A 23,213-nucleotide genomic window follows, 5' to 3' on the forward strand; every position below is an offset into this window, starting at 1 on the left:
TGATTAGCGGGGGCTGCTGAACTTGGATAAAGCTCTAAGGTTGTCTGGAAAACATGGATACAGCCAATGACTATATCCATGATTTCCACATAGCCTTAGGGCTTTATCCAAGTTCAGCAGCCGCCGCTAATCACATGCCGAACGTTCGGGTTCAGATGGACTCAAGCATGCTCCAGGTTCGCTCATCTCTACTCCCCACCTTATCAAGGGAGGATGCTACTGCTGTTAGCTATAAAGTTATACATCCACCCCTACCCACAACACAGGGTTAAGCATAGTTTGTATTTACACCCCCCCCCCTCCACCCTTCGCACACATGCACCATCTTGTTTTAATCTCCCTACAATCCCCTCTTTAGCTTTCACATCAGCAGCAGAACCCCTTGTGTTCATCCTCCCACAGTCTAGTTCAGGGGTAGGGAACCATGGCTCTCCAGCTGTTGCAAAACTACAACCCCCCATTATGCCTGGACAGTTAAAACTACAACTCTCATCATGCCTGGACAGTCAAAACTACAACTCTCATCATGCATGGACAGCCAAAGCTTTAGCTTTGGCTGTCCAGGCATGATGGGAGTTGTAGTTTTGCAACAGCTGGAGGGCCGAAGGTTCCCTACCCGTGGTATATACTATACTTAGCAGCAGCATGGACGTCCGCTCAGCCCTCACTAACAAACTCAGCAGAATAAAACTTACTTGTATTCTTCTCCTTACATCCCTCCTCCTCAGATAATAACACAGACTATGTCCTTCCCCTTCCCTCCCTCCTCTCCTCCTCAGCACACACTCATTCCCCCACACCCCCCTCCTCCGCTCCCACACTGTCATCAGCTGCAGCACTGACTTCTACTAACTCCTAAGTCCTCCTGCCCTCCGCTCATACCACTAATGTGATGGGTCTAAGGGGGTAATCTGTCTCCTCAGGGAGTATGGTGACTTATAGACCAGGCAAGGCTCTCTGGGAGAAAATATGCAGAGTAGCTTCCTGAAGAAGAGTTTGCTCCTTACTGCCATCTATAGGAGGTAGCTGCCTTGTCAACAAACAACCCCGAAAGATCCTTGAAACCTAAGTCTCCTATAGAAGAAACCCAGCTGACAATACCCGCCTGATCATCTAAGTGTATAAAAGAGTATATAAGGATGTGGTCTATCACACGGCCCCTCTTAAAAGAGATAGACCCCTCTAAACCATTTCCTTCCTGGGTGAGTAGGCTTCAGCAAGGGTCCAAAAATGTCCTCCTAATGTTGAAGCTTAGGGAGAACAATAAGCTTCTATCATATACCTGGGCTACCACCCCATTGTCCATCAAGGACCTTCAGGAAGGAAGGGCACCAAACCCTTAAAGGGGTACGTCAGCAAAGAAAAAAACTAATTTTATTTTAGATAATTGCAGCCCATACTTACCTTCCTCGCTCCACCCCCCCCCCCCCCCCACCATTCTGGTCCTGCTTTGCGTACATCAGAGGTGGGCTGCTCAGCAAATCAGTGGACACCACAGTACAGCGATGAGCAGATGGCCCAAGAAATATCAATACAAACAGATAAATAGTGTGTGTACTGTGCAGATTTCCCAGCAGGAAAAGGATAGCTAATGTGTGTGCCAAATCTATACCCAGGATATCATTGTATTGGGCGCTTTAACCAGACAATGTCTTCTTTGGCTGGTGTCAATGAGATCAGTGATTTTTGTGTTTTGTTTGTCTACTAGACATTGCTCCCACCTAGCCAGAATATTGCTCCACGCTGATGAGGGGCAACACCCTGAAACAGCTGTATGTGGAGGGATACCTGGCCTTGGCATTTCCCTTGTCATAACCTTGATATTGACTGAAGGGGCCAGTTAATATGGTGGTGTGGTGGTCTCCGTACAGGAGCCACCCCTTTGCTAGGTTCTTCCCTGGGGGGATATCTGGCTGGTCCTGTGTTTTAAGATTTGTAACTGAAGCTCTACACACTTTTTTGCAATTCTATATCAGCACCAAACAATGTAACACCGAGTCCAAGAGGGAAGCAATCTAAAAGGAAAAGTCCAAAGAAAATGCAGAGCGGCAGATAAAATTGAAAAAAAAATTATAATAAAAAAATTAGTCAAATGAGAATTCCAACGACTATTATTTAGAGGTTTCACAAGTGCTTGAAATTCTGTTTAATCCCTTTGCCAAATGCTAAAAACCTCATCAATGTGACAGCAGTAATAAGAGATAGTCTTTCCCCGGCAGTGATGCAAATAGACGTATGAGGCAGTTTGGGTCCTGACTTAAAGGGGTTGTCCAGCGAAAATCTTTTGCTTTCAAATCTACTGGTGTCAGAAAGTTATATAGATTTGTAATTTACTTCTATTCAAAAATCTCAAGTCTTCCCATACTTATTAGCTGCTGTATGTCCTGCAGGAAATGTTATGTTATCTTTAGTCTGACACAGTGCTCTCTGCTGACATATCTGGCCGCGAAAGGAACTCTGTCTCGGTTTTCTATGAATCCCCATAGTCAACCTCTCCTGCTCTGGACAGTTCCTGTCTCGGCCAGAGATGTCAGCAGAGAGCACTGTGTCAGACTGAAAATAAAACAACATTTCCTGCAGGACATACAGCAGCTGATAAGTATGGGGAGACTTGAGATTTTTTAATAGAAGTAAATTACAAATCTATATAACTACTGGACACCAGTTGATTTGAAAGAAAAAGATTTTCGCTGGACAACCCTTTGGATTCGTTTTTCCATTGACTTCCAACGGATGTTTGTTTAACGGACACAAAAGTAGTGTTGACGTTTTTCCCACTCTCTTACAGAGTGGGAACATGACCTCAGAGAAAATTGATTTCAGAGATTTTAGGAACAACCTTTTAGATTTTTTTAATAGAAGTAAATTACAAATCTCTGGCACTTTCTGGCACTAGTTGATTTGAATTTTTTTTTTTTTTTTTTGCTGAGCTACCCCTTTAAAGCGATGATTGTCCTCAGTTGATGAAGAAAAATCATCATAAAGAAACTGGCAGAGAATGAGATATGTTATAATATGAACTTGTTTACCAGTATACAGTATACAGTATACAGGTAGAAAGACACCGTCCCTAAGGGAATGGTTAAATGGCCTCAGATCTGACATCAGCGAACATTTCTGAAGGCGCAGCGTGTCTAGACCTGCAGCTCAGGAAGACGAGGGTAATTGTCATGTGTTATGCTGCGTTTACACGGAACGATTATCGTGCGAATTTGCACGATAACGATCTAATTTGAACGATAATCGTACGTGTAAACGCAACGAACGATCGAACGATGAGCGAGAAATCGTTCATTGTGATCTTTCAACATGTTCTCAAATCGTCGTTTGTCGTTCGCTAAAAATTCACAGATCGCTTCTTGTAAACAGTCTTTCAAAGATTCACCCTATGTGCGAGATGGGCTTAAGTGATCTTAAAAACAATCTTAAATATTGATTTTTCTTACGAATTTTCTAACGATTTATTCATCTAAACACTGATCGTTATAAAAACCAAAACGTTGCTTCAAAATCGTTAAACGATCGATTGGGCGAATTATCGTTGTAAATTAGCGTGTAAATGCAGCATTAGAAATCACACCTACACCACATATCTGTAGAGATGTGGCTCAATGATCATGTGACAAGGGCCGTATATATATCTATATATATATATATCAGTATAATATGGCCCTTAGCCCTATGGAAAACATATGAGAAAGCTTTGGGCTGCTTTAGGCTATGCTTACACACGGACGTTGTTGCCTTGAAAATTGCACTGGAAACAATGCTCAACGGCCAGGAATAATTGACATGTCAGTTATTTCCACGTCTGTAACAAACATCGGCCACTGTTCAATACACTGTGTTTTAATTGATAATAGCGTCCGTTCTTGTAGTAAAAAATACATTGTGTGAACATAGCCTTATACTGATGGTAAAGTGACGTTATACCCATCACCCGGTCACCCTTTAGATTTATTCCCTCTTGGACTACAGTGAAGAGTAATTCTACCATAGGAATGTATTATCCCCCAAACCCGTAGAGTAAGAACGTCCTTAATGACGGAGCAGATTGTGTTCTCTTTATACTAAGTCAGAGGACCATGACCGTGATATCCATCTCTACGCATGAGAAGGTCAAAGATTTAGCAGAATGAAACTTCTCACCGATGGAATTCCGACATGCGATGATGCAATCCGCTGTAATATCATCTATATATTGGGTCAGAGCTGCGGAACCGGCTCTTATGTAAATCTTTAATTGATTTTCCCAGATTTCATTACTTTTACTAACCTAACGGACAAGATATTACATCAGCATGCAATAAGCAAATGGACCTGGCACAGTCAGGGTTCCAGTATTTTTTTTTTCTAATAATAAATGAAAATACATTCAGTTCACTCATCAACAAGGTAATAATGTGCTCCATTGAAGTCTATGGGGAATTGACCCGCAGTGCACACATAGTAGAGGTAAACATCAGAAGATATATGATATATATAGCTATAGCTTTTTTATGTTTACTATCTGCCTAAGCACATTTATAAAATAAATTAAATTTATTTAAATTTTTTTTACCCGAAAACCCCTTTAACTTTCTCACAACGCTATGGCCTGGAGGGTAATGTCTATTTAAAAATACTTCTCGTAGTGACATCATTGGACCAATGGTCTAAATTGATTGTAGAGATCAGAAGATGTCAGAGGATGGCAGAGAGCAGAGGAGCAGCACTGGATCACAGAGAGCAGAGAAAAAGCACTGGATCACAGACAGCAGAGGAGCAGCACTGGATCACAGAGATACTGTAAGGGGAGCAGCACTGGATCACAGAGAGCATAGGAGCAGTGCTGGATCACAGAGAGCAGAGGATCAGTGCTGGATCACAGAGAGCAGAGAAAAAGCACTGGATCACAGAGAGCAGAGGAGCAGCAATGGATCACAGAGAGCAGAGGAGCAGCAATGGATCACAGAGATACTGTAAGGGGAGCAGCAATGGATCACAGAGAGCAGAGGAGCAGCACTGGATCACAGAGAGCAGAGAAAAAGCACTGGATCACAGAGAGCAGAGGAGCAGCAATGGATCGCAGACAGCAGAGGAGCAGCACTGGATCACAGAGATACTGTAAGGGGAGCAGCACTGGATCACAGAGAGCATAGGAGCAGTGCTGGATCACAGAGAGCAGAGGATCAGTGCTGGATCACAGAGAGCAGAGGAGCAGCAATGGATCACAGAGAGCAGAGGAGCAGCACTGGATCACAGAGAGCAGAAAAAAAGCACTGGATCACAGAGAGCAGAAAAAAAGCACTGGATCACAGAGAGCAGAGGAGCAGCAATGGATCACAGAGAGCAGAGGAGCAGCAATGGATCACAGAGAGCAGAAAAAAAGCACTGGATCACAGAGAGCAGAGGAGCAGCAATGGATCACAGAGAGCAGAGGAGCAGCAATGGATCACAGAGAGCAGAAAAAAAGCACTGGATCACAGAGAGCAGAGGAGCAGCAATGGATCACAGACAGCAGAGGAGCAGTGCTGGATCACAGAGATACTGTAAGGGGAGCAGCACTGGATCACGAGAGCAGAGGAGCAGCGCTGGATCACAGAGAGCAGAGGATCAGTGCTGGATCACAGAGATAAGAGGAGCAGCACTGGATCACAGAGATCAGAGGAGCAGTGCTGGATCACAGAGAGCATAGGAGCAGTGCTGGATCACAGAGATAAGAGGAGCAGCACTGGATCACAGAGAGCAGAAGATTAGTACTGGATCACAGAGAGCAGAGAAAAAGCACTGGATCACAGAGAGCAGGGGATTCGTATTGGATCACAGAGAGCAGAGAAAAAGCACTGGATCACAGAGAGCAGAGGAGCAGCAATGGATCACAGAGAGCAGAGGAGAAGCGCTGGATCACAGAGATAAGAGGAGCAGTGCTGGATCACAGAGAGCAGAGGATCAGTGCTGGATCACAGAGAGCAGAGGAGCAGCACTGGATCACAGAGAGCAGAGGAGCAGCACTGGATCACAGAGAGCAGAGGAGCAGCACTGGATCACAGAGAGCAGAGGAGCAGCACTGGATCACAGAGAGCAGAGGAGCAGCACTGGATCACAGAGAGCAGAGGAGCAGCACTGGATCACAGAGAGCAGAGGAGCAGCAATGGATCACAGAGAGCAGAGGAGAAGCGCTGGATCACAGAGAGTATAGAAGCAATGCTGGATCACAGAGATAAGAGGAGCAGTGCTGGATCACAGAGAGCAGAGGAGCAGTGCTGGATCACAGAGAGCAGAGGATCAGTGCTGGATCACAGAGAGCAGAGGATCAGTGCTGGATCACAGAGAACAGAGGATCAGTGCTGGATCACAGAGAGCAGAGGATCAGTGCTGGATCACAGAGAGCAGAGGAGCAGCAATGGATCACAGAGAACAGAGGAGCAGCACTGGATCACAGAAAGCATAGGAGCAGCACTGGATCACAGAGAGCAGAGGAGCAGCACTGGGTCACAAAGATCAGAGGATCAGCGCTGGGTCACAAAGATCAGAGGAGCAGCGCTGGATCACAGAGAGCAAAGAAGCAGCAATGCATCACAGAGATTAGAGGAGCAGTGCTGGATCAAAGAGATCAGAGGATCAGCGCTGAGTCACAAAGATCAGAGGAGCAGTGCTGGATCACAGAAAGCAGAGGAGCAGCACTGGATCACAGAGATTAGAGGAGCAGCACTGGATCACAGAGATTAGAGGAGCAGCGCTGGATCACAGAGATTAGAGGAGCAGCGCTGGATCACAGAAAGCATAGGAGCAGCACTGGATCACAGAGAGCAGAGGAGCAGCACTGGGTCACAAAGATCAGAGGATCAGCGCTGGGTCACAAAGATCAGAGGAGCAGCGCTGGATCACAGAGAGCAAAGAAGCAGCAATGCATCACAGAGATTAGAGGAGCAGTGCTGGATCAAAGAGATCAGAGGATCAGCGCTGAGTCACAAAGATCAGAGGAGCAGTGCTGGATCACAGAAAGCAGAGGAGCAGCACTGGATCACAGAGATTAGAGGAGAAGCACTGGATCACAGAGATAAGAGGAGCAGCACTGGATCACAGAGAGCAGAAGATTAGTACTGGATCACAGAGAGCAGAGAAAAAGCACTGGATCACAGAGAGCAGAGGAGCAGCAATGGATCACAGAGAGCAGAGGAGAAGCGCTGGATCACAGAGAGTATAGAAGCAATGCTGGATCACAGAGATAAGAGGAGCAGTGCTGGATCACAGAGAGCAGAGGAGCAGTGCTGGATCACAGAGAGCAGAGGATCAGTGCTGGATCACAGAGAGCAGAGGATCAGTGCTGGATCACAGAGAACAGAGGATCAGTGCTGGATCACAGAGAGCAGAGGATCAGTGCTGGATCACAGAGAGCAGAGGAGCAGCAATGGATCACAGAGAACAGAGGAGCAGCACTGGATCACAGAAAGCATAGGAGCAGCACTGGATCACAGAGAGCAGAGGAGCAGCACTGGGTCACAAAGATCAGAGGATCAGCGCTGGGTCACAAAGATCAGAGGAGCAGCGCTGGATCACAGAGAGCAAAGAAGCAGCAATGCATCACAGAGATTAGAGGAGCAGTGCTGGATCAAAGAGATCAGAGGATCAGCGCTGAGTCACAAAGATCAGAGGAGCAGTGCTGGATCACAGAAAGCAGAGGAGCAGCACTGGATCACAGAGATTAGAGGAGCAGCACTGGATCACAGAGATTAGAGGAGCAGCGCTGGATCACAGAGATTAGAGGAGCAGCGCTGGATCACAGAGATTAGAGGAGCTGCACTGGATGACAGAGAGCAGAAGAGAAGCACTGGATCACAGAGATCAGAGGAGGAGCACTGGATCACAGAGATCAGAGGAGGAGCACTGGATCACAGAGATCAGAGGAGGAGCACTGGATCACAGAGATCAGAGGAGGAGCACTGGATCACAGAGATCAGAGGAGGAGCACTGGATCACAGAGATCAGAGGAGGAGCACTGGATCACAGAGATCAGAGGAGGAGCACTGGATCACAGAGATCAGAGGAGGAGCACTGGATCACAGAGATCAGAGGAGGAGCACTGGATCACAGAGATCAGAGGAGGAGCACTGGATCACAGAGATCAGAGGAGGAGCACTGGATCACAGAGATCAGAGGAGGAGCACTGGATCACAGAGATCAGAGGAGGAGCACTGGATCACAGAGATCAGAGGAGGAGCACTGGATCACAGAGATCAGAGGAGGAGCACTGGATCACAGAGATCAGAGGAGGAGCACTGGATCACAGAGATCAGAGGAGGAGCACTGGATCACAGAGATCAGAGGAGGAGCACTGGATCACAGAGATCAGAAAAGCAGCACTTGATCATAGAAATAAGAGGAGCAGCACTTAATCTGAGAGATCAGAAAAGCAGTGCTGGATCACAAAGAGCAGAGAAGCATCACTGGATCACAAAGAACAAAGGAGCAGTGCTGGATCACAGAGAGCAAAGGAGCAGCACTGCATCACAGAGATTAGAGGAGCAGTGCTGGATCACAGAGATCAGAGGATCAGCGCTGAGTCACAAAGATCAGAGGAGCAGTGCTGGATCACAGAAAGCAGAGGAGCAGCACTGGATCACAGAGATTAGAGGAGCAGTGCTGGATCAAAGAGATCAAAGGATCAGCACTGAGTCACAAAGATCAGAGGAGCAGTGCTGGATCACAGAAAGCAGAGGAGCAGCACTGGATCACAGAGATCAAGGGAGCAGCACTGGATCACAGAGATCAGAGGAGGAGCACTGGATCACAGAGATTAGAGGAGCAGCACTGGATCACAGAGCAGAGGAGCAGCACTGGATCACAGAGATTAGAGGAGCAGCACTGCATCACAGATCAGAGGAGGAGCACTGGATCACAGAGATTAGAGAAGCAGCACTGGATCAAAGAAATCAGAGGATCAGCGCTGGGTCACAAAGATCAGAGGAGCAGCACTGGATCACAGAGAGCAGAGGAGCAGCACTGAATCGGAGAAATCAGAAAAGCAGTGCTGGATCACAAAGAGCAGAGAAGTATCACTGGATCACAAAGAACAAAGGAGCAGTGCTGGATAGCAGAGGTCAGAGAAGCAGCACAGGATCACAGAGGTCAGAGAAGCAGCACTGGATCACAGAGATCAGATAATCAGCACTGGATCATAGAGCGCAGAGGAACAGCACTGGATCACAGAGATTAGAGGAGCAGCACTGGATCACAGAGATCAGATAATCAGCACTGGATCATAGAGCGCAGAGGAGCAGCACTGGATCACAGAGATTAGAGGAGCAGCACTGGATCACAGAGATTAGAGGAGCAGCACTGGATCACAGAGATTAGAGGAGCAGCACTGGATCACAGAGATTAGAGGAGCAGCACGGTATTGTTCAGTAGTTATTCTTAGCTACATGTTATTTAGTATATTATATATGTCATTATTAAACACGTTAATATACAGCACAAATAAGTCTCTGAGCAAAGATACAATTATGCGAAAAACCAAGGTTCTGTGAAGGTCGTGTGAGGTCGTCTCGGCTGGGCTGTATCTTACGGGAAGATTTAGCAATGTGTTCTGCTCAGAAAGTACATTGTTATACTGTATGCTATACAAGTTATACAATTAATTCTTGTAAATATTTTTATAGCTATAGAAATTTATTACGAAAGAGAAGGGCTGGCGGATGAAGCTGTGGTTATTGCGTCTGTTATAGGAGATACTACTACTGTGCATCTATTAACCCTGTATATACTTCCTCCTGGGATACGTTCTATCTCTTCATAACCACCAATAGAGAGAGGTGTAACACAGCACTGCCCCACCACAGTGCCACCCAATGAGTATGTGCAGTCACCGCAGGAAACCTGCTCTTCTTGTCCTCCCGGAGGGCATCTTCCCGTCACTGACCTCTTAATCAGCGACTATAAAACTTTACATCCATTTCCTTGATTTATTTTTATTCTTTTTAATATCCTACAGTATTTGGAGACTTGGAGGACGTGGGTAATTCTTATAAATAGAACAATACATTTTCAGGCCATACTGATATTCCTTATGCTGTGTCCCAGGACCCATGTCCACTGCTGCTAAAGTATATATGTGCAGGATGGCACCACTATCATCTTTATTCCAGGTCTAAGGGGTTAATCTGTGGGGGAAGTGTGTACAACTGCTGTTATTTGTATATTGTGTAGTGGTTCTATTCAGGTACAGTAGGCACCTGATGAAGGAGCTGCAGGGGTTAATTGTGTGTATGCCAGTCTGTTTGAGCTTGAGGGAGCGTTTACCAGCCACCCCCCTGCCTCTGGGCCTATCACAGCCCTGCCTTAGGTCTCCTGACTCTCTTACCCTATCCTGTGTGGACAGTGCCAGACTGGGATATATGGGGCCCACCAGAGGATATGACATGGGGGCCCACCAATGAAGAACCGGTAAGAATCGACATGTCAGTCAGTGTTAGTGCAGGTTCTAAAGATGGGGGCCCACCGGAAGATTCTCCAGGCCTCTGGTGGGCCAGTCCGACACTGTGTGTGGAGTTACCTCAAGCTGCTCTCCACCAATGGGGAGCTCCCTTGTAGTCTATAAGTAGAGGTGGAGATAGCCATGTGCTCAGTTCAGGGAGACAGTCTAGTGTAAGTGGTGTACAGCATAGTTGAGTGTCCTGAGGGTGTTCTTTCCGGGGCCTGGCCCAGAAGTCAGTGCCTGGAGGTTTAGAGGGAGGTTTCTTATCTATATCTATAGGATCGCAACAAAGCCAAGGTTGTCAGAATCCCTTAGAGTGCCTTGGGTGTTGGACAGGTCCCCTCCAGGTAGTACAAGTCTAACCGTAACTCCCAGAGACTTTCCAAAACCTCAAATATAATCTAACTCAGTTCACCAACAGAACGGGGAGTATAACAATAAATAATTTCAAAATATGTGTAACATAAGAAAATTCATTTAAAGAGTCGCTGCCAGTATGAATACCTTTGACATGTCAAAAGTTATTGATTGCAGAGGGTCTCACTGCTGAGACACACTGTGATCAGGAGATATAGGAAGGGAGAGAGCATGGCTACTGTGGGATCCACTCCCTGCCACTCACTATTCCAACACTTCAGCTTCATTTTAGTTTATAATGCTAGAAATAGTGAGCAGCTGGGGAGTGGATGGCACAGCTGCTGCTCTCTCTTGCTATATCTCCTGATCACAGTGGGTCTTAGCAGTGAGACCCGCTGTTATCTTTTGACATGCCTGATGACACAGTCCAGAATGTATTCCAACAGCATCCAACACTCAAAGGGAAAACGCGATTTTTAATCACACCTGATGCAACATTTTGGCATTGCTGCCTTTCTGAAGCGAGCTTGAGAAAGGCAGCAATGCTGAAACGTTGCACCTGGAGTGATTTAGGGTACGTTCATACCTACCGGATCTGCAGCGGATTTGACGCAATCCGCTGCTGATCCAGTACTGTGAATTTGAATGGGTCCCATACACGCAGTGGATCCTCTGCGTGTATGGGACCTGGCCCCTTTAACCCCCGCGCCACCGGTAGAAAGCCTGCCTAACCGCAGCCCGCAGCCCAGGCCCCCCCGTCCGCCCGCACCGCTGGCCACCCCAAGCACACATTACATGCTCGGCGCTGCGGCTTGATTCAGGCTCCCAGCTCCCCTCGCTCCTCTTCGGTCAATCAGGGCTGCTGTGCACTGATTGGCTGATGAGGAGCGAGGGGAGCCGGGAGCTTCACAGAGCCGTGGCGGCCTGGGCTGCGGGCTGTGGGTGGGCAGGCTTTTGGCCGGGGGTTAAAGGGGCCGGGTCCCATAGACTCAGCGGATCCGAATTTTTTTTCAGCTTTCAAGTTTTTATGTTAAAAATATTTTTGAAGAATTTGTTGAGGCTTTTCCCCCCAAATTTTCCAATTCACCGTGTACATAATAAAATTATTCTGAAATAATTATTGCAATTTTTTTAAATTCTGCCCACTAGGACTAAATTCTGTCTGTAATGATAAAGAGGAGGCTGCTGTAAAGTGATCTTTACAACATTACAGCGACACAGAGGTCACAGAGCATGCGTACAGACATGTCCGTAGCGTCTGGAGATGTTCATTGTGTCCATGGGGCTTGCTGTAAAGCATGTCACTAAATAAATGTCACTAAGAACTGCTTTGGCAAGATGGCCGCCTCACAATATTCCGGTACTCCAAATAAAATAAAAGAATTTAGCACCCACCAGCGCCACCCTCCACAGTGCACCCTATTGTAGCGACAGGAAGAAAAATACAAACTGCTTACGGACACCGTTCCTAATGTTCTTTACTAATCCTCCGCACTTAGGCCCCCTTCACACGTCCGGAATAACCATCCGGATTTCCTATCAGGAAATTCGGATGGATCTCCGGACCCATAGACTTTAAATAGTCACGGACACCCTTCCGTATTTTTCCGGAAGGGTGTCTGTTCTGGAAAATAGATCCAGATTTTATAGGACATGTCCTATATTTGTCCGGAATTCCGGCCCATACGTCCCCATGGGAAGTCTATGGAAGCTACAGAATCCCGGGCACTTTCCTGATGTACATCAGGAAAGTGCCCGGGATTCCGGATTGGTTGAGAGCCTCTCAGCACAGCTCTCTGCCCTGCAGCCGGCACCCGGCCGGACCTTTAGCGGCACCCCCTCCCCTCGCCCGGACCTTCAGCGGACCTTTCCTGATGACAGGTCATGGTGGGAGTTGTACTTCTGCAGCTTGTGGCCATCCAGGTTGCAGAGGTACAACTCCTATCATGCCCTGCTGACAGGGTTGCTGAAGTACAACTCCCATCAGGACCTGTCAGCAGGGCATGCTGGGAGTTGTACTTCTGCAGCCTGTAGCCATCCAGGTTGCAGAAGTACAACTCCCATCATGACCTGTCAGCAGGACATGATGGGAGTTGTAGTTCTGCAAGCTGTGACCATCCAGTTTGCAGAACTCCATCTCCCATCATCTCCCATCATGTCCTATTTGTTCTTCTGATCAGGAATTCCTTAAGGCTTTTCCTGATGGTTTCCTGAAGGTATAAACTGATTACTGTCAGGAAATCCTGATACTTTCCTGATGCCATTTGAGGCCTCCTGATCAGGATTTCCTGACAGTAAAAACCTGACACGGATGTGTGAATGAGGCCTTACATGGTAGGTGCAATAAATCACAATACTGCTCATATATAGACGATATGATATAACCACACAACATCTAATCCTATATCTGTAAAGGAAGCAGTGACATAATAAAGCAAAATACTTACAATCCCTGAAGGAAAACCTGCTGCACTCTTCAAGATACCTGCATTGAGATGGCAGCAGAATACAGTAGAGGAGGTACAGTAGACACAGTCCGTTCTTTACCTCACGCCGCCTTCATCTTATGCAGCAATCACCCTCCGCACACTTTTCTTGTCATTTTCTCAAGTTCTAAAGTCCAAAGTTTTATAATTGCGATTTTGCTGTTTCAGTGCTCTGTCCGTTTTGCAAGTCACCCCGACTGGCAGTAAACGTCATTTATAGATGCAATAAATAAATGCATTGTGGAGGTCACCTGCACGGACAGCGCACAGGTTCTGAGAATCAAGGACGTGATGTCATGTGACACGATGTGGTGAGTTACTGCGGACACTGCGAGTTCAATGAATGTCACGCGTGACGAACCAAAAGGCTAATATAGATTAGATTACGGGGACATCTGAGGAATGTAATATGGAGATAGATAGGGAGAAACTACATCCAGGTACCCTGACCCGGCCCGGAGCACCTAGGATGGAGTACTATACCGCACACTCACCATCACCAGTGCAGCTGTGTCCATGCATTTCATTCTGTAATTAGGTCATGTGATCAAAAGCCTGACCCACAGATAATCACAGTGTTTAACCCTTTAAGGACGGGGCCAATTTTTGTTTTTGCGTTTTCGGTTTTTCCTCCTTGTGTTTAAAAAGCCATAGCACTTGCATTTTTCCACCTAGAAACCCACATGAGCTCTTATTTTTTGCGTCACTTATTGTACTTTGCAATGACAGGCTGAATTTTTGCATAAAGTAACCAGAAAAAAGTTCAATATGTGGTGAAATTGAAAAAAACAAAACAAAACGCATTTCTTTTATTTGGGGGGATGGTGTATTTACGTCTTTCACCCTGTGGTAAAACTGACTTGTTGTGCATGTTCCTCAAGTCGTTACGATTAAAACGATATATAACATGTATAACTTATATTGTATCTGATGGCCTGTAAAAAATTCAAACCATTGTCAACAAATATATGTTCCTTGAAATCGCTCCATTCCCAGGCTTATAGCGCTTTTATCCTTTGGTCTATGGGGCTGTGTGAGGTGTCATTTTTTGCGCCATGATGTGTTCTTTCTATCGGTACCTTGATTGCGCATATACGACTTTTTGATCGCTTTTTATTACATTTTTTCAGGATTTGATGCGACCAAAAATGCGCAATTTTGCACTTTGGGATTTTTGGCGCTGACGCTGTTTACCGTGCGAGATCAGGAATGGGATACATTAATAGTTCGGGCGATTACGCATGCGGCGATACCAAACATGTTTATTTATTTATTTACTTTTATTTGAAACCTGGGAAAAGGGGGGTGATTCAAACTTTTATTAGGGGAGGGGGCTTTTACTAATAACAATACTTTTTTCTTTTTTTTTACACATATACTAGAAGCCCCCCTGGGGTTAGGGTTATTCCCCCTGGGGTTGGGGTTATTCCCCCCTGGGGTTAGGGTTATTCCCCCCTGGGGTTAAGGTTATTCTCCCTGGGGTTAGGGTCATTCCCCCCCTGGGGTTAGGGTTATTCCCCCCCTGGGGTTAGGGTTATTCCCCCCCTGGGGTTAGGGTTATTCCCCCTGGGGGACTTCTAGTATATACACTTTGATCTCTCATTGAGATCTTTGCTGTATACTTATACAGCAAAGATCAATGAGATCGGCTCTCGTTTGCTTTCGGCTGCTGCAGCCGAAAAACAAACGAGTGCCGAGCCGGGGACGGCGCCATCTTGGAGCGGTCCCCGGCCGGCAGCAGTAACGGAGAACGCTCCTTCACTAGACACCAGGTAAGTGCTGCATCCGGTCACGGAATGGCTACAAGCGTCACCCGGGACCGCGGCGGTTCAGAGGGGGGTCGCCGCGCGGCCCTGCTCTGAACACCTCTTACGGGCGCATGATATACGGGTACGTCATGCGTCCTTAAGAGGTTAAAGTGATATTTCACTCAAACATAACTTTTGATATGTTACTGCCCTGTGAGACTAACAATTCCTTCCATACTTGTTATTATCTATTCAGGGAGGGCGCAAGCGAGCGCAGCATAGCTGCAGCCCGGACATGAAGGGGTGGGCAGTAGGGGGTTAATCAGGGGTTGAGAGGGGAGCAGGAGCACGAGGTGTGCATGTGGCTAGGTTGTGGGAAGGGGGATGGAGCTACTGTAGGTAGTGGGGAAGCGGAGGAGCCAATAGCGGACTGAGGGATAGCGTCGGGGGTGGGGGTTGCGGAGAAGAGGTGATAAAGGGAGGGGTTTTTGTCACTCACCAGCTCCTCACAGACCGGACTTGGAAGCGAAGTGCTGCCCTGCTGTGTAATGGACCGGGAGGAGTTTTCTGCCTCACTGAGGGAGGCTGCGGCGCGACATGGGGCGGCCTGGCTGCAAGATCAGCTCTTACAGGTACTCGGGGTCACGAAGGGGGGGGGGGGGCGTCAAGCTCCCAGGGTGCGCTTCTTCGTCTGATGATAACCGGGACGCCTTGGAAGAAGGTGAAGTTGCCAGTGATTCGCCGATTCGTCCGGCGTCCTCTGTCGCGGCTGTTCCGGCGCCCTTCCTGAGTCAGCCTGGTGAGTCACAATCCATGTCTGTGTTGCCTGCGGTGTGGTTGCCTGTGTCGCCTGGTGTGAGTGGGGGGTGTGTGGGCGTGGCTGGTGGTCAGGGGTCAGCAAGTGGTGGTGGTCAGTTGTCTGGTATGGGTGAAGTAGTGGTGCAGTTCTTGGCAGGAATGCATGAGATGTTGTTTCAGGGTTCGTCCGCTGAAAGGGTTGCAGGGTCTCCGGTTTCTGCATGGGTGGGGGGCAGCGCAGCGGTTGGAGCGTCGGGGGCTACGCGGGGTGTTGGTGCTGCGACCACGGGGGGGGGCTGGTGCGGCTTCGGAGGTTTCGGTAAGGCTCGACGACGCAGCGCGGGGGGAGGTGTACGTCTGCTTTGAAGGGCCCTTAGGGGCCCACCTCAAGCAGGAGGTACGGGAGAAGATTTGGCGGGATGAATATGTCGAAATATTCTCCCTGCTGCCTCTCGAGAAGTTTAATTTGGAGAAAGGAAAGCCTGATGACAGTAAGAAGGAGGAAGAGGAGAAGCGGCGGTATCGGCTGATACCGCCCACTTTTTCTAACTGGCTTCAGGCTTTCGCAATCTTGGCCAGCGTAGTGGGGGAAAAGGCCCCTCAGCACTGCTCAGCCCTGTTTTGCTACCTTGACTCGGTGGGCGAAGCATACCGGGTTTACGGTGGCATGGCATGGCTCCGGTATGACGAGCAGTTTAGGCAGCGCAAGGCAGTTCGGCCGTCTCTGCGGTGGGACCTCAAGGACATAGCCTTGTGGATGCGGCTCATGACGGCAGCGCGCGCTCTGGCGCAGCCATTTCGAGCCGGGGCCGGGGGGTCGGCGTCAACTGCCGGAACCTTGGCCGGCCAGCGACCGGGTTGTTGCTGGCAGTACAATGAGGGGAACTGTCGTTTCGGTTCCTTGTGCAAGTTCAAGCACGAGTGTGGAACTTGCGGGGGGAACCACCCACAGTCTAGATGCTTCAAGAAGCAGAAGGGGCGTAATGGGGAGGCTAGCGGAAAAGGGGCGGACGCCGGTGTGCCTAGAGGCGATGCGTCCGTATCTAAATGAATATCCGGACAGGGCGGCAGCGGAATTATTGCTGGTTGGTTTTCAGGATGGCTTTCGTATCCCGTTCGCTACGGGATGCCCCAATTTTTCGCCCACCAAATTTGAAGTCCGCTAGATTGCGACCGGACGTGGTGGGCGAGAAATTGGGCAAGGAGGTGGCCCTGGGGCGCATGGCGGGCCCCACCTGCGGGTTTCTCCTTTGGGGTTGGTCCCCAAGAAGGAGCCTAATAAGTTCAGGTTAATTCATCATTTGTCCTACCCGGCGAGTTTGTCTGTGAACGATGGGATTGAGCAGGAGGTTTGCTCGGTATCATACGTGTCATTTGACCGGGCGGTGGACTGGGTGCGGCGGTGCGGGCCGGGGGCGCTCATGGCCAAAACGGACATTGAGTCTGCCTTTCGGCTTTTGCCGGTGCACCCAGACTGCTTCCATTTGCTGGGGTGTGTGTGGGAGGGGGCGTATTATGTGGATTGCTGCCTTCCTATGGGGTGCTCGATCTCTTGTTCATATTTCGAGACATTTAGCACCTTTGTGGAATGGATAGTGCGCAGGGAGTCGGATTTACAGTCGGTGTTGCATTACCTGGATGACTTCCTGTGTATTGGTCCGGCGTGGTCTACGTGTTGCTCTCTGCTCTTGCATACGGTTGAGCAGGTTGCCCGCAGGTTCGGCGTTCCGTTGGCGCCGGAGAAGACCGAGGGCCCGGCTACGGTCATCCGTTTTTTGGGCATCGAGCTTGATTCGGTGGCAATGGAGTGCCGACTTCCTGGCGACAAATTGATGGAGTTGCGGGAATTGGTGGGTTGCTTCTTGGAGGCGCGTAAGGTACGTTTGCGGCAGTTGCAATCTCTGCTGGGCAAGCTGAATTTCGCTTGCCGTATCATGCCAATGGGGCTCATATTTTGACGCCGATTAGCGCAGGCGACAGCGGGGGTGCGTTCGCCAATGCACAGGATACGTTTGACGGCGGATCATAGAGCGGATCTGCTGGTTTGGGCGCAGTTCTTGGTTAGTTTCAATGGCCGGTCTGTTTGGATGGAGGAGTGGATTGAGAACGTGGATATGGAGCTGTTCACGGACGCGTCTGGTCTGGTTGGTTTTGGGGCGTATCTGGGTGGCGAATGGTTCGCGGGTGAGTGGCCGGCGAGTTGGAGAGAGAATGGGTGGGTTCGGAACCTGGCCCTTTTGGAGCTGTTTCCAATTGTGGCGGCGCTGGAGGTGTGGGGGGACAGGTTTCGTAACAGGAGAGTCCGATTTTGTTCCATTGTTGCTGTGTTTTATTGGTGAATTGTTCGGGGCCGGGGTGTCAGCGGCGGGAATGGTTCGGTGGCTGTTGGGTTTGGCATACTGGTTTAAGTTGATGGGGGTGGTTGATGTGACGAAGGATTTCGTAGTGCGACAGGCGGTGAGGGGGTATAGGCGTTCGCGGGTGTCTAGGGATGGGAGACGGCCGGTGTCCTTTGATGTTTTAGTGCGATTGGTTGGGGAGCTGGACAGGGTTTGTATGGATGTGTATGAGCGCCTGTTGTTTTGTGCGGTTCGCTGGGGGTTGGAGGAATCGGTGGTGCGTCAGATTGGTAGGTAGGAGTCCGCCAGGTTCCGGTCTTATGTCAGGTTGGAGTTGCTTTAAGGGGTAGCGGGGGGGTGTTTGTGGTCTGAGCGGGGTTGTTTCACTGTCGTTGTTTTATGTGTTTTGTTTTAGACCCAGCATGCTTAGTGTGGATCCTCGGCCATTCATTCGTCCGGAGAGGGGCGTGCCGTGCGGATATCCGGGCGGAGGGAAGGCAGCTGGGTTTCCCGCGGGCTGAAGTTCAAGTACACTGGATGGGGATAGGTGGCATGCTGTGGAGTGGAGTGCACTATTACTCCAGGTTGGACAGCCCCCTGATATTCTGGTGCTTCACGTTGGGGGCAACGATCTGGGTGTCAGATCTTCCAGGGAGCTGATTAGAAACATCAAATATGATTTACTGCGCCTCTGGTCGTTGTTCCCCGGTATGATTGTAGTATGGTCCGAAATAGTGGCCCGGTTTGTGTGGAAACACGCTCGGTCGGTGGACAGATTGAATAGGGCGAGGGGACGGGTGAACCGTGAGGTGTCACGTTTTGTGGCCCACAACGGGGGCATCGTGGTCCGCCACAGGGAGTTGGAGGTCCCTTATCAGGGGTTCATGGATAGTGATGGGATTCACCTTAATGGGGTGGGAATGGATCTGTGGTCCTCAGACATCCAGGATGGGCTAGAAAATGCTGTTGGTGTGTGGCGGGACTCGCGAGGTCAAGGGATCGAGCTCGCTCGTGGTGGCGGAGGGGTGGTCGTGGATGGCACTGTGTGAGGAGGTGTTGGAGGTTATATGATGAAGGTGGCAATCCCCTCTCCTTTAGATTGCAGGGAGGTGGAGCATGGTTGGTGGTGCTTACCGCTTAGGCGGAGGGATACATGATTCTCGGGGAAGCAGTATTGGGCATATTTGCCAGCCCTGAGTCGGCGCGGGGCGACTGGGGACTGATAGTTTATACTGCTGCTGGGCCATCCATGACCTCCCTGATGGGTATATCGGTTAAGTTGGGTGGGAGTTATCGGGGGTTAAATAGGAATGTTACATATTTTGACATGTTATTTATTGTTTAATAAAGAGGCTGCTGTGGCCGTTATTCCAAAGTTAGCAGGTGTCGTGTCATCATTTGAGGTAAAAGGGGGGGGGGGAGGTGGGGAGAGGAAGAGGGGGTAGGTTATCATTCTAAGAACCCCCCTTAATATGCCATACCCCTAGTCAAGACTCCTTCCCCCAGTTATGAGCTGCTGCTTTCTGCTGAAGGCTCAGAAATCTGTGTGTAAGCCTTTCTCTTCATCTCTCCCTCCTTTCTGATGTAAACAAGTCCCTGGCAGGCTTTATCTGCAACACTGTAGCTTCTTTGTAATGCTGGGAGGCTTAGTCTGAGGTCAACCCTCCCAGCATTGCAAAGAATACCCCTTTATGGTGCGTTCACACCTACAGGATCTACAGCTGATTTTCTGCAGCAGATTTCATTTAAATAACCGAACATAACATCAAATCTGCTGCAGATCCTGTAGGTGTGAACGCACCCTTAATGTGTCAGTGGAAGTGGTCTCTCATGGGTCAGTTGACTATATGACGCCATCATCACCCCCCACCCCCAGCTCTATCTGTATGCTGTTCACACACTGATTTTTTGCCATTTTCATCTACATTTTTGCCACGGTTTCCACAAAATTGCGACAAAGTGATTCTATTTAACCATCATTACACAGCTTGTTGAATGCATTGTTTTTAATGTGTTTTTGGAAAATTTCAGCAAACATGGTACAAATATAAAAAAATAGTACAAAAGAATACAATGTGAGAAAACAAGCTGCTAAATTCAAGTCTTCATAAAATACCTGAATTGTGATTATAGGTGAAATGACTTTCTCCTCATGGCAACACTTGAAATGTAATAAACCCATCAAAACTGCACATAATGGGAACTGATCCCAATCCACTCATAAGTCTCACCTGGATGAACTGCAGCACCAGCAGCTTAAAGGGGTAGTCCAGCACAAACAACTGGTGCCAGAGATTTTTTAATTTACTTCTATTAAAAAATCTCCAGTTTATGGGGAATGTAGGCAGCAATAGAAAATTATTTCAGTGATCAAATTAGTATGGCTGAAAACACACGCCTGTGACATCAGCGAAAACAGATGAACAGGAGGATTGAGCAAAATAGATTTAGAGTACAAATATTTTTTCTTTAAAGCTTCAGATATCTTTAAGGCTATGTTCACACTACATAAAAGTACGGCCATTGTTGCCATTGGCAACAATGGCTGTACTTTGTACGGGTGAACAACACCTATTGTTCTATGGGATCCCGGCAGGAGCGTATACACATCGTATACGTTCCATCCGGGATCCCGTGCGGAGCCGCAAAGAACTGACATGTCAGTTTCCCGTAAGAAACCCTCTCAGTTCACAAAGTGAAGCGAGCGGCTCCGTCCGCTTGCTTCACTGTGTGCTATGGAAGGTTCTGATGGGGGCGCACGGATGCGCCCGCATCAGAACCCTGCGGCCGAAAGATCATCCGGCCGGTACTTAAGTACCGGCCAGGATGATCCAGGCAGAGGCCGGCCGTTCCGTGACCTGGCCGGGTCACGGAATGGCCGGTCTCTATACATAGTGTGAACATAGCCTAAGACTGCAGCAGGTTTTCCTCCAGGAACTCAGTGTATTCTGCTGTGTTTATTTTACCCGCATTCTCTATTTGACTTTATTGACATGAGTTACCTACCATGATGCAGCAAACCTAACACCGACTATTCATAGAAACATTTCCTGCATCTGTATAAGCCGCCCAGGGGCTGCCGGAGAGAAGCTTAGGTGCAGGGGGTATGCTGTGGTGGTATACAGTACGAGCTGTATCAAACTTTCCTGTAATAGTAGCAGCCAATCACAGCTTAGTTTTCACTTCTCACATTACAATGGTAAAATGAAAGCTGTGATTGGTTGCCATGTGCATGCGAATAATTACTTGCTATGGGCATGTAAATGGTTGCTATGGGCATGCAAATAATTGTTTGATATGGGCAGGCAGATGATTGGTTGCTATGAGCATGTGAATGGTTGCTATGGACATGCAAATGATCGGTTGCTATGGGCATGCAAATGTTTGGTTGTTATGGGCATAAGAATAATTGGTTTCTATGGGCATGAGAATGGTTTGTTGCTATGGGCATGTAATGATTGGTTGCTATGGGCATGAAAATGATTGGTTACTATGGGAATTTTGAATTCGTTGTTTTATATTTTTTAAAAGATTATAAAACGTGCTTAATTTTGAACCTATCATCATGTGATCACTTACGTACAATACGCATTAAATGTTATCATTCTCCTGTAACACCTTGCCTCTGGCACTAACACAGCAGGAACCGCTTAGTACCCCATGATCGCATGACCTCCCTTCTTTTTGTCTAACCTCTCAGATGCTGTGGTCACTATTTACTGCAGCATCTAAGGGGTTTAAAGGGATGCTATAAAACAATGCATACTCACTACCTTAGTCCCCTGCAGCTCTCGCTATAACGTCTTCTGGTTCCGCCATTCGTCAGTCTGTTTGCCACTTCTGAGATGGGCTTGTCTTGGCAGCGGTGGCCCGGTCTGACTGCGGCCAGGGATCAGTTATACGTCACTGCCAAGACAAACCTATCTCAGAAGTAGCAAGCAAAGTGATAAGCAGGGGTCCAGAACACATGACTCTGGGAGCTGCGCTGGGACCCAGGTAGGTGAGTATGCTTTTTAAAAAAAATAATACTCCTATATAACCAGATTGGATTTAATCTTGATTACTGCTGCCATTCCTCTGCTGTACCTGCGCCATATATAGTCTCTGCCATATATAATATAGAGCTTACGGGGTCATAATATTGATGTACCACACATAGGACACTTCCCATACAGGTGACAGCTGGCATGACTCAGCAGTGCTCATTGTGCGCAGGCTATTTCTGTACACATTGTGTGTCATGTTATGGTATGGATTACATTTCAGCTTATCTAGTGCTGGAATCTGGAGGGAAAGCTTTGATGTGTGGAGATAGCGCTGCACTCGGTGCACTCAGGGTTCGGCCATTAACGGACAGTAAGCGTAATTACTGTATTCTCTAGGAATTTTAACACTTTAGGGGCTAAATTGCTCACCGCACAGCGGTAACATTCACATGTCCATAGAGCTGTCTGCAGACGCACAGCTAAGGACAGTGCTATGGATGTGTATAAGCAGCTGTCCACAATTGCAGGGACCCGTTCATAGGTGATAGGTGATCTGTACAAGCGAGGATCCGTAAAACTTACGGGTGTGTGAATGGGGCTATAGAAGGGAATGGCAGACAGAAGATACGTAACTTGTGAATGTACCATTAGAATGTGGGAATGGGATACATGTATATAACAGAAGATAAGGGGAGACCCTACTCTGCATTTTGTGTAAAAAAAAAACTAAACAAAACAAACCTAGAGGTCTATTAAAAATCTGGGCATTACAATGGCAGGTTGTCAGAGGAGAAGAGCTAAAGGTGGCCACACACCCTAAATATCTGACAGCCCTCATTCTCTTCATACACAGTAGCATTTGGCACAGCAGAGCATTCCTGGGTAAGTTGCAGTTAGAGAGTTCTGACTGTGGCTTATCTCTCGCAGAACAAAGGGGCTGGGCAATAAATTTCCATCACGACTGACCCCTGTCTCAGGTTGGGAGCACCCCAAACACACAAGCGGCGGGTGCAGCCAACAAAAGTATAAAGTGTATGGAG

This window comes from Dendropsophus ebraccatus, chromosome 4, assembly GCF_027789765.1.
Source record: "Dendropsophus ebraccatus isolate aDenEbr1 chromosome 4, aDenEbr1.pat, whole genome shotgun sequence".
NCBI lineage: Eukaryota > Metazoa > Chordata > Amphibia > Anura > Hylidae > Dendropsophus > Dendropsophus ebraccatus.